The following is a 13,606-nucleotide window of genomic DNA, read 5'->3' as shown; positions in this document are numbered from 1 at the left end:
GAACGAGGTGCGAGACTTCGGGCGGGAAGGAGGGGTCATGGAGGGGTTTGTCGCCGAGGCAGTCCCATGAGACGCCGCCGTATTGACTGACGAGCGAGCCCACAGTCAAATGCCACCCTCGCTGCCCGCGCGCGCGCTTCCTCCACGGCTTCACCTGACCAATCCTATGAATCATGCGAGGTAAGCAATTGGATTGATGGAAGTGCTCTAGAGGTTATCCGCATTCTAGAGAAGGTGGCGACCCAGAAAAAAATTTTTATATATTTATTTATTTATTCATTTCTTTATTTATTTCTTCATGTATTTATTTATTCATTCATTTATTTATTAATTTGCTTATTTATTCTAATCATCATGAGTCAACAATCCTAAGATTTGTTTGACGCAGTGGCATTAGCCTGGTTTTAACGAAAGACGCAAATGGGACCACGCCTTATCTTCCCATCCGACGGACGGAGTGTTGCGCTTGAAATGAAATCCCAGTTCAGACGAATGGCAATGGTCAATTTGAACCTCATCTGAAAAAGGCCAGTTTGGGGCCCATGCGATGCCACTCCACGTGACGTCACAGGGACTTAGTTTCCATACGAGTACCAATACATGCATGAAGCACAGAGCTCAGGGAAACATCACTTAATAATCACCTATTAAAACTACCTATGGTCGGAGAGTTTCCTTTGTTTGATAAGGTATTAAAAACCCTTATTTAAGCCAAGCGCTACCTGCTAGTAGGGTACTATGCTACCTAGCACCATAGCAGCCTGCATCGCAGCGGCGCACATATCCTCGCCCCAAGGTCACCTCACACGTAGGCAGCGGGAACTAGAATGACGTCACACGGGCTTTTCCCAGCATTCATACTTAGCCGTTGCGTTCTCACGCGCTTCAAAATTTTCACTATTCATTTAATCGCGAAAAATAGATATCGTCATTTAAAAATCTAAAAGCATGAAATGCGTACTCCAGGACTGATAATCTTTCGGTTTAGGCAATAAAAAAATAATAGGAAAAACACCCTCTTGTATGCGAAGGATCTTGTTGGTGTGGTAGCTAGAATGATGGATTCCCACCCCAAGGACTCGGGTTCAAATCCCAGTGGTGGTACATAATTTTCAGAAACTGCCTCATCACACTTTGAATGTTATGTGGAGGCATGTATATATTGGTAATCTCAGACGATGTAAAACTCCAATCTACTTGTATAGCATCTAGATCTCTGTGACTTAACGTGGAGTGGCATTGCATGGGCTCCATTCTGGCCTTTTTCAAATGAGGCTAAAATTGACCATTGCCATTCGTCTAAACTGGGATTTCTAAAACCAAATACTTTGTATATTAGGAATGCACTAATGGTGGGCAACGAATCACAATCAATGCCTTTCATTTTCTTTGATGAAGGAAACTACCCTATTCTTCTGTCGGAATATGGGCCAAGAATAACTTGCCAATAAAAAAATTAAATTGATTGAAAAAGAAAAACTCTCGCAAACCGACAACGGCGACACAAACTTCGTCGCGATGCATATTTTTTCCCGCCATAGTATCTCCGAAACCCTTCACTACCGCTAGCTTCCAACTACTCCGTTCCATACGTGAATCGCAGCAGAGAGAGAGGGAGGGAGTTCGCGAGATATGGACCGCATCCAATAACCATACATCCTTCAAATCCAAAGCCAAAACGTGCGCATGAATATTTCGCGAGGCGGGGAAAAGAGGTAGAGCCGTTACGAGCAGTTACCGGGGTGAGCGCCGAAGCACTCGACGGCTGAAAACAATCTATTTTTCACGTTTTCAAAAATGTAATGCCACGGCACATGCACGAAGGCGGACGGGAGAGAGAATTATGTATTTATTTGGGATAAAGAGTGTGCTCACACTTACAGTTTATCTCTCCCGGTCCTTTCCGCGTCGTTATTCCGGTCCACTCTTCCTAGTTTTCTTTTTTTTTCGAAAGGATTCAGTGGTGCATCTGCAAATGAAACAAGAGTTCAGGGGTTAAAAAGAGGGTCGGAAAAAAAATTGGAGGGCGTGACTCCCAAAAGCTTCCCAGAATCAAGCTGGGAGTCCGAGGGGAGTTAATATTGCAAATCTGCATGCATAGTCCGAGATAATTAAGTGGTCCGGCGTAAATTTTTCAGATTGATGAAGCTCCAACATTCAAGTAAGACCTGCGAAATTAAAAATGCAAGCGCCAGGCCTTGAGGATGGATGGTGAGAATTTTTGGGCCAGCATTTTAAATCTTGGCCTGAGATTTTTCTGAGAACGTACTCGTTACGTGTAATTGATATTATACGAGATATTTTTTCCACTCATTTTGGGTGACACAATAATTAGCTAATAAGTATTTGATTTAAAAATATGTTTAGATTTGAAAGTAATAGTTTTACACTCATTTGCCGTTCATGCATTTCATCACTGTATCCAAACGTGTGAAACCATATACAGCGAATAATTTCTGCAACAAGAAAATATGGACAACTCATTGTTGGTACTTTAAAAAAGTGATATATGACCCCAATTTGATGACAAACTTCTAAAAAGTATTTCATATCCAGGGTAATTCTAAGAATTTCAGCAATGTTTTATTATCAATGCTGATCAAGCATGATAGCAAACTGACGTAGAAAATTCCCATAGATTCTTTTCAAAGTAAGTCATCACGTTTATAATAAAATAAGTGAAAACTCAATAAATCTTCCATTGATATAATTCCAAAGTGAAAGACAGAAAGTTGAAAGCCACTTCACATCATGAAATCCTACCTTTGTAGGAAGGAATAGGTAACAGGGAAATAAAATAGGTATGTCAAATATATGTCTTAAGATCAATCTCGCTTCGTGGGAAACATAAATTAATCAATTACTATATTATCTATGGACGTGAAAAGGTTATTTTGATGGAGAATTTCATGGCATGTGAGGAAAACAGTAAAGAAATATATGGTGGTAGCCACAGAGGGAAACCTTACCATAGCGCAGTAAATTTTTTCGACTCCTTTAAATTCATCATACGCTGGTTCTCAAATACTAACACTATAGTGCAATAAAAAAAACAAATTAAGGCCAACCGGAATCATAAATAAAATAAAGATCAAACAAAAATATAACTAATCATTTGTTATCAACTGCCCATATTCAATATTAAGAACATCTTTGGCACGGACATAATAAATTCCCCAACGTGCTTTTCGGAACTAAGAGTTTCAGCATTGTTAAATATTATGTTGCCTCCCCTACCGTAAAACGATGTACATCTTCACCAATTCCTAGCAAAATATTTTTAGGTATAAGATATAATGAAAAATCTAGTAAATCAACCATTATAACTTTGATAAAAACTACGTATATTCCTCCGTAACTTCCTTCCTTCCAAGAGGTTGAACAGAACCAGATGGTTAAACGTGCACCTCGATGGCTAAATTCTAACAAAACGTATCTCAAATTCGACCGGTTTGAGACAGGTATCTTAAACATAGTGTTATAACATGAAAAAATAAAATACAAGCAATAACAACTCTTTCTGTGCAAACGAATGCTCAACGAATAACAAACGAATGCTTCAGTTTTATGAACTTAGTTTTCAATTTCAGAGTACACGCAAAAAAATTAATCGTTTTTTTTTGCTCTCCTGAAAAGTTGCTATTTTTAAGATACTTGTTGTTAGAACTTAGCCATCGATATGTCAGAATAAATTGTAGCTACTACACATCATTCCCTTTTTAAAAAATGTTCCAACTTATTTTTGCATTTTGTCTTTTTGTCGTGTTGCATTTACGCTTGCATCCTTACGGCTACCTACGTCAATATGTTCCCAGGGTTACTATGCTTAGACCCAATATATTTTACTTAAGATAATTACAATTTCCTAACTCAAATCGTAGCTCTTGTTACATATACCCAACATAAGAATACTAAATCTACGACCAGCCTAAGTAACTAGCCGGGTATATCATTTCTTTTCAAAGTATTTGAGGACAATGTATATTGAAAATTTCGAGCAATATTCCCAGCTCCACGGGAGTTGAAACTGCATTATTCTCAACTTCAGAACTTCAGTTTCATTGCTTGAGCATACACAATCGATGTTTCCCACGTGCTTTCAATACATGGCTTCAATTCACATCGCGGTGTTCCCGACTACAGGAAGAAAACTCGCACGGAATTGCTTCGCATTGGATAAAGAATTCTTTCCATCTCTTCGAAAAATTCAAGAGTACGGTGACTGGGAAACCTAAAGGATTCAAATAGGATCAGGAAACGCCATGGCATGCTCACTCCATATCAAAGTGCTAACTTAAGGAAGAAAATACCTACACAGCCACAGGGTGGTTTTAAAATTTCATTTCCCATTCGCCAAAGGGTAATCTTTGACCGACCACGGCGTTGCTGTAGAAACTGAACATGAAACACCCACAAGGAAAATGAAGAAAAGTAAGAAAGTATTATTCAAAAATAACTCAAATTCTTCCATTGAATGTTAAATAAAATCTAGTAGGTTTTTTTATCGGGAGTGAAGTATACAGTATATACAGTTTCGATGACGTAGTTTACCATTGTCTTCAGGGTTAAATATAACATGTCAAGGTTGAATAAAATAAATTGTTCCTCCGTCAGTCGTGTCACATTTTGGAACGCTATTCGCATTACAGACACCATTTTAAAAAGGTTAAACTAAATCCATGAAAGTAGATACACCTGTATTTACTACAATAAATCATTCAATGCATACTTAATTTTATGAATGGGCAAATAATTAATAAATGCATAATAATGATGGACATATTTGTATAAATAAAAGACTGAATTCTACTTATTTTGACGTTACTTAGTTTTTTCTTTCATCGAAATTATATCAACATGTTTAATTTGGACAGTAAATACAAACATAATTTTTACGGTTTCACAGAATGGATTTTACTAATAACCTAAAAAAATGATTTTGACAACAGGGGGAATAATTGATTTTGGAGACATTTTACATTGATAGCGCGTTCAGTTTAACTTGAACCAAAATATCTCCTATCAGCTGGGAACTTTTTACTCGATGTAGCCACAAAATTGTTATGTGTATGATTACGGTAAAAGTCATGCTTCTACATCAACGTAATAAGGTACCATAAACGTATGTAGCTGAGAAGAAAACGGTGTATTATAAGCAAAATTTCACTCAAATAATGAGATAACCATTCTATTCATATAATTTATATCCATATATTCATACATAAAATTCTTCGCAATAATAGTTTTATTAAGGTGTTAAATTGATTGCAATAAAATTTTCAAAAATAACACGCACATCCAAAATTTAATTCCTGTTACTAATAGTTGTTAGTTTAAAATATAAACGTATTTAAAAACTTTGCGATGAACACCACGAAGCTATTAGCATGTAACGTATTGTAACTCAAGTTGTCACTTGGCGTCTATCGGACTCATTAATTATTTTTTTTCACATTTATTGAATTAATTAAATTCATTAAATAAATGTGAAAAAACATGTAATCATATCGGTGACTTTATCAGGATCATATCATAATAAGATATAGGAGCAAGTTTCCTAACTATGAAAATACGATGTGGGTCAAGAAAAGAAAACAGCCTTGCGTCTGGTATACGCCACTCGACACAAGGAGGGTTATAAAACTCAGGGTTAAATTGACATGGCAACTTCCCTTCTCTCCAGGCAGCTTAAAGTTGGCAAGAAGGATATTTTTAATCGGTTGTAAGCCCTGGAGAGTTCCATCAACAACAAAGTGGGCATTAAATTATTATGCATTTGAACCGTAAATATACTTTGAAAATATTTATTTAATTGTAAAGTGCGAAATATATCACTAAGTAATGTTCCGAAAATAATTGCCTGAAGTGAAGCTTGAGATACATATTAGTTTAATTCATTTAGCGACACTTTACAGACACAGTATCATTCCCACTACCAATTAGACACTATACAAATAATTAAATGCTGTCATTTCAACCCATCACTTCGGAGATCACTTAATCAATACATCACAAGCGATTTACCTTACAAGGAACATGGAAAGATCGCGATGGGCAATCAATCACTCATTTCTCAAACCTTTGTTTCAATCTGAGGACTGGTTAGGTCATCAGAGGGTAGGGCTCACTCGAGACTAAAGCAAAGCCGTCTAAATTTCTCTTCATCTGGTTTGTAAGGCCAAATCCTTTTCCCGGTACACCTTACGCTACAAGTATTTCACCAGGATTTGTATTGAGGACCCTTAAGTGAGTGTCCAAAAGCTCTACCCACATGATTGACACGCCACCCTACCCAAGGGAAATAAATATATACAAATTAATCAACAATTTTTAATGAAGTAATCGAGGAACTCGGGGAGTCTACATTACAACCTATGTCAGCTAAATTTCATCAAAGCTTTTCTCTGGAATTGCTATTCAATTCATGAAATAATGTTTCAATGGGTAGATAAAATTTATATTTAAAAAAATGCAGATTCAATAAAACCACTGTCCCCTTATTACTGGGCTTTTCTAATTTTCATATTACTGAGAAAACTTTCTCGCCCTCATCGTGTCGCTACTGCACTTAGTAGGTGACACGGTTGTTCACACAATAGGAGGCAACTTACATCTGACCTTCTCATTTCTGCTTATTAGAAGTAGGTGATCACTATGCAGCCCCAAGTCTTATATATTTTTAACTCGGTATTTTTAGCGGAATGTTGTCCAGATAAAGGCGCTTTCTTCATTTTATCCTACCTGGGTGTTTTTCACGGTGATCAAAGACTTTTGGGCAATTATGCCACATTAAGGTATTCCAGTCAATAGGTAATTGTTAAGGGAATCACTACATTCCCTAAAGGAAGCGACCACCATCGGTAGGGATTGTTTTGGGCCACCCAAATATTGATATGACAATGTAATCCAAAAACTTTTAATTGACACAAAGGTTATTTGCTCGTATAATGCGCATAATACCTTTTATTTATTTTGGCTTGTGTTTTTTCTGATAATTATACTATAAAATGACAGAGGAAGGAGTTTGAGGGAACCATTTTGATATAGAGAACCATACCTCTATTATAACCATCAAGGACTATTACAGGGGAAAATACGAGCAAAAATAAATAATAAAATGTCTGAATACTCTAGTAATTCATCTTAGAACGACGCGAAAAACAATTTGAGAAAGTTGTTTACTTAGCCAAAGCTAAATACAACGGTGACATGGATCAGAACTGAATCTTAAAGAGAAACATGATCACCAGAATATTCAAAAGGGTTTCCATGGCATTAAAAATGTAAAAGCAGAAAAAAGACTTAATTTTGAAAGGCAACAAAAACAGAGTGAGAAAATATTTGAATATAACCAAAATGCTCCCGTTTGAAGAATTGAATTAACGACCAACGAAAAAATTTCATTCATTTGAATTTAAATGAGTATTCAGGAAACGTCCACCACCATACTAATATTATGCATGAAAACCTTCACAGAAAACATTAATATTCTTTCTCCGACTCGAATTTGTATTCCGAAGTTCAAAGAGTCTTTCAAGCGGATCTTCAATATTGAACTCTTTACGCACTCCAACACGATTTAAATATCTTTTTAAAATTTCGGACGCTTCCACAACGCTTCATGTTAGGAATAATAAATTGTTCCCAATTTTCCTTAACGCGCAAATGGTTCCAGCCAAGCATTACTTGCTGGTCACCGACATGTTTAAGTGGTTCTGTCAATCACCAACTGAATCTGACGAAAGCATTTGCATATCGGAGTGGATTTTATGTTAAACAGGAGGCGAATTACACTAGCAAGGAAAGCGTTCATTAACTGGAAGGAGCTTCTGAGAGGATCGTTATGTAGGAGTTTAAAGAAAAGGTTAGTGAAGAGTTTGATCTGGAGTGTAGCTCTCTACGGTGAGGAAACGTGGGCACTGAGGAAAGAAGACGAGAGAAGATTGCAGGCATTCAAGATGTGGGTATGGAGAAGAATGGAGAGGGTGAAATGGACAAAGAGGAGAAGGAACGACGAAGTGCTGGATATGGTTGGCGAGGAGAGGCAGCTTTTAGATGAGATACGGAGGAGACAGAAGGCATGGATGGAGTTAGTGCTTAGCGGGGAGGGGATGTTGAAAAAGGTGTTAGAGGGTAGAACGTTAGGGAAACGAGGGAGGGGAAGGAAAAGAATAGGATTTTTAGATAGATTGAAAGAGATTAGGCCTTACAGTGAATTTAAGAAGGCAGTGCTGGAAGGAAAGGGAGGCTTCCAGGTCACTTATTGAACACTCCATGGAAACCTACCTTAATCGGTAGAATACTACAATAAATACAGCAAAAGTAAAGGAAAAATAAATAATGTGCCTAAGTGGCTTGGTTATGTCATTAGACTCGCTCTCACTAGTTGAGAGAGCTCTGTCCCCTCCTACCCCCCCCCCTGCCCCGCCAGAGTCTCCGCAAAAGGCTTGCAGCCTGTTACCCTCAATAATTAATAATAATAATTAACTCATTTATTGCTCTAGGAGTTTTAACTCCTTTGGAAAATAGAAATTATTAAAGAGGTGGGCAGTACAATTAACATAGTAATAAACCAATCTGAAAAACAAATAAAGGAAGTGGTCATATGTATAGCTACCAATTGACATATACAATGTTATCATTTAACAATGAACTGGAAAAAATAATTTCTTTTTCTAACCAAAAAACGAACATTTAACATACCAAGAAACAAATAACACAACTTTAAAAAAGGAAAATTAGCTAAAAAATTAAAAAAGAAGTAAATTAATACTTCTCACACAACAATAGGTATTAATCACATCAATGAGCAAATAAACGATTATAAATTTACATGATCAGTGTTCATGTGTCGCCAGAAAGTAGGTGGGTGACAATCCTTTTCTTAAATATTTTCTGTGATGCACTGTCTTGTACCTGTTTCGGCAAATCGTTCCACAGCTTTGTGGCAACAGCAGTAAATGATTTCTGAACTGTAGCTGTGCGGAACTGTGGGGCATAAAAAAACAGGGGTCTTTCTTGTAACAACATTAGTGTGTTTGCAACTATGGAGAAAAAGATCCTTTAAATACAGAGGGCTACCATTTTTTGAGAGGCATTTGAAGAGATTGAACATAAAACCAGTCATGTTATATTTTCTCCTTGATTTAACATCAAACCAGGACAGCTTTTTAAAAGAAGGGGTAATGTGTTCATCTCGGCGTAAATCAATGATGAATCTCACACAGGAGTTGCTTGGCCTTCCAATTTTTGTTGCCGTTTGTCAATTATGGATCGTTTTTTTTTTCAATGTGCTAGAATAGATACTAGCAACATTTTCAAATTCATAAAAAAAACGTGCGTATGTTACATAGGTTACAAGGTAAAAGATTATTAAAAAGCAACGTGTTTCTAAAGGACTATAGAAAGTAAAATAAATTATCTTAGCTCCTTCCTCTTCTTTTCAACTTTTCCTATTTCACTTCTATTCCTTTTGTTTACATAAACAAATTTGTCGTTATTATGGTTTGATCGTAGCGCTGCCAATAGGTTTTTGTGGAAATTTTTTAAACTAATCCCATACTCAATTCATATGAATGGATAGATTTTTTAAAAAAATAGGAAATTCAGTGTTTTGAAATTTTTTTTAGGGTTTCAAACGCTTTTAGAGGTGGTCGGTCGTAAGACTTTCTGTCATATTTCGTTTCGTTCACCTTAAACATTTGTATGCGAGAGTGATTGGTCGGAAGTGGACTTTGTAGCACGTATATGCTACTAAAGCGATGGAATTCTAAAATTTTTATCAGGTTATGGGATTAGTTCTTCTTCCAGCCACTGTCTACAAAAGCGTTCACTTCCGTAACAGCCTACGAATATCTCATATACAGTGGGCGAATATATGAATCATTTTTATCCTGTATCTAGGTTTAATTATCAAACGCAGAATACCTAAATTATAAATAAAATTATGATTAGATAAAGAGAAATATTTAGACTAATCTATGAACTCCTATTCACGGATGCTCTCAAAAAAGCGAGAGGAAAATATATATACAAAATTTGAGTGCATCATACTGAAATATTAACAGAAAAATCTTAACAAAAATCAAAAAGCACCATTTTAACTGATTCGTTTTAGAATTTACTTTACACAGCCAGAATGAAATACAATTATAATACATTAAAGGCCGCGGTAAAAACTTAGTTAAGTAGTTAAAAGGGACCTCATTAAAAAACAAACCGCAAGACAGAGTTAATTATCTACCTCTCCCATCAGCGTCTAGAAAGGCATCTAATATCAATATTATCAACAATATCATGATATTTCGAAAACCTATATCTGATTAGAGTTATGAGTCTCAAATAAGATTTTAATCTCACTCAGATTGGAAGACTACTCATTAAAACACTTTTTATAACGTTTACGAAATAATTCACATACGTAAAATACTATGACCATGGAACTAATCGATAATTCAATGTTATTTTAATCATAAAAATTCAGTTTATCTGCAAAAATAGTAGGAAAATGATATCTGCAGCGGTAGTAAATTGTACAATTTTCACCTTGACACATCCAAAGCAGGTAATCCTGTGATTGTTTGGGTCTTAGCTTACCACAACATTATGACCATCTCTTTTCATATTTAAATCCTCAAGGAAAAATCATAGCCTAATCTTCATCTGACATAAATGGTAAATCATTATCCACAAGTGGCATTATGAACAAGTTGAAAGATATTAATACGCTTTACCTTCAATTTATGTGGCTATATTAGGTAAACGATTATTGCACCCCCATAATATTGCAGCTTATTACGCAGAAAGTTATCAGAAACTTCCTGTGGAATAATAGCAATTCAGGTAGATCTAGTGTACAGACAAAAACAGGGAAAAACTACGCAATAAAGCACCCAGGTCCATGGTAATCGTCGATTGAATTTATAATGAATCACAAAATTCGATCACTGGCATTGACACAAGAACAGTATTTCTCTCATCTCCTACCAAAACTGAGCGCTTCATAAATTCTTCGCTGGAAGGGACGCTAGGATCTTGATCTGCAGCGAGCGAAGCAATCCCAACAAGTCCTGAAATACGAGCCACGAGCATTGGTCCACCAGTAGGTAGGTACTTCCCTTGCCTACGAGACAACTGTAAACCTTTCTCCCTACACACAGGGTGAGCAAAACGTTTTACATAGTATATTTTTTCCCCTGGAGCGCCGGCGCCATTGGCAATAAACTTCACCTCTCTTTCAGCCGCTGCAATTTGCATAAAGTGTTCGGTTGCTGATAAGGGCATGGAGGAGAGTGCTACGAAGGATAATGATTGGCAATATGTTTTGCCACTGCAGGGGTCTGTGGGAGGGAGAAAGGGGGGGAAGGGTCGCGACCTGCTCCCCCTGGACCATGGGTGCATCTCTGCGTCCGCATCGCCGCAGCCAGGGCCGGGGAGATAGCCCCTGGGCCAGCCAGACGTCGCCATGAATCAGCAGACTACCCTGCCAGGCGACCTCTGCCCCCTTCACACACCAAAGGGAGGGAGAATTCGCCCAGCTCTGAGCCCAACACTGGCTTCAGCAGAGAACCCGGCACGGCTTAAGATTGCCTCAGAGGCTGACCTTGGCGCCTGCTAAGGTCTAAAATGGCAATGGTTGTTACGACTTTCCGAACATATGAATATGACTGTTTAGTCATTTATTTGTTTTGTCATTTATATTTGTCTCTATATTCCCACTCATCACACTACTCTACCAAAATAATTACGTCCTACGATGTAGGAATTTTAAACTCCATATTTGTGTTAGGATTATTGTTCAGAATTCAGGCCTATTAAGAACTAGAGGAATATATTCATAGATAACTGAAATACCTAAACTGAATATATCACTCTATCCATGAACAAAACTAAAGTAAACTACAATACAAAGAATAGCTCATTTGTTTATGCATTCTATATTCGCGCAGTAATATTAAGGAGTTGGTAAACGGTAGAGAAATGCAGGGAAAGCAAATGCAGTAGTTTTTTCTCTTGAATTAAAGTAAAAATGAAGCAATCTATTAATGCAAAAATACAAAAAAAAATGTACACTTTGATTTACCAACACAAATACCTTGGAAATTTGAGTAAAAAAACAGGAAGCATTCGTCCAGACTTATCTTCAAATTCGTTAACACGTTTACGCATCCATTATGTGATAATGAATCATGTGATAACTTTCTTAACAGTTTCAGGACCTCATGAAAGCATGCTGATAAAGCGGAAATAAACTTAATCATGTGTTTCCTCTTCTTCCAAGGTTTAAATTAACCACACATATTAGTGATTTTACACATTCATTACTTCCTGAGAAACTTTTGACTAATGCAAATAACGTTAGCGATAACAGTAGCTTACGAAAACATATTACCATTGGCTACAGCGATTCTTGTCGCCCAAGTGAAGTAGAATCATATGCGTCGAAAATTACTCGGCTATCAAAGCACACCGATTGGAATTTTCTTAAGGAGTATTACCGTAATGGTAGTGTGTCAAGTGGGTAGAATAAAGCTACGGCACGCTTCAAAGCAAACATGTTCTTTGCGATATGAAATAGGAAAAGATCTGACAAAGCTTAAAATGTGTGAAACTCGAGGTGAAATATCAGCAAAACTACTGAGAGTCATAAGAAATATAAAATGACCAGGGGATGGCAACATTGATTTTAGCCTCCATTTAAAGAAAACTTGATGTTCCTGTTTGATGGTGAGGGAAAACAGCGGATAACGTCTACTTTGAAGGATAAAGAATAAAGTATGTGGATCATTCTGCTACCGTGGGAGCTCCATCATGGTCCATTTTCTGGTATGGAAGAAGCATAGCAGGCAATAGTTCACGATTTCTGTCAAAAAGGGTGCTATTTTGCTCCAAGAATATTACTTTATCGTGGATATGAGGTAACAGATTGAGAAAAAAAATCGAGTCGCCAGTAGCACTTTACGAAATACGCACATGGATCGCTGGAAGAGCTTATTACAAAAAACTTGATGCCTTCGAAACCTGTAACTGGCTGCGGGTACTGAAAATGAAATAGACCAAAGGATAGTAAAAGCGTAGATTTCCCAAAGAAGAGGAGAGAAAAGGGGACTGTGGAGCAAAAAGCTACAGATGGTATTCGGTACATAATAACTTCGCTGTGAAAAAAATCATTTGGCATAACCGGGTATCGAACCCAGATCTCCCGATTGCCGTTCAGGCAGGGTATGTAAACCGATAACATAGTGAGCATTCAAATATTTCTTCCTTAAAGATTTTGTGGTTCATGACGATTAAAAAGTGACATGCGGGTGTACGCCGCGTGGTATATTGGATTTTGCCACCATCGCATGACTGTCACGAAGCGTCCCAACGCGTCGGTGCAACTTTACTAATTTGGAATAAATGTTTCGTTCAGGTTATTTCGTCGAGGTGATGCTGTTGGTGTTCAGAACAGCTGGCTTTTTTATTTAAATTATTAAAATAATAATAGTGTTATAAAATCCTGAAAGGCTTTCAAAAATCAGTTATTTATCTGCACAGGAAAAACCTGACCAATTCTGCTGTACTAAACGGTCGATCTCTAAGGCGTTAACAAGGGCGGAGTTTT

At 37.1% G+C, this 13,606-nt stretch overlaps 1 protein-coding gene across 1 annotated transcript in view; it reads right to left on the bottom strand.

Annotated features, from left to right (window-relative positions):
- LOC124168911 (lachesin-like) overlaps window positions 1–13,606 on the bottom strand; it is a 1,190,944-nt gene that overhangs the window by 554,604 nt on the left and 622,734 nt on the right. The window contains exon 6 of the mRNA XM_046547298.1: window positions 1,882–1,969. The gene's annotated coding sequence lies outside the window, so the exon portion shown is untranslated. The remainder of the gene's footprint in view (window positions 1–1,881; window positions 1,970–13,606) is intronic.

This window comes from Ischnura elegans, chromosome 12, assembly GCF_921293095.1.
Source record: "Ischnura elegans chromosome 12, ioIscEleg1.1, whole genome shotgun sequence".
NCBI lineage: Eukaryota > Metazoa > Arthropoda > Insecta > Odonata > Coenagrionidae > Ischnura > Ischnura elegans.
Note: the sequence above shows the minus strand (reverse complement) of the source record. Positions and strands in the feature narration are given on the sequence as shown.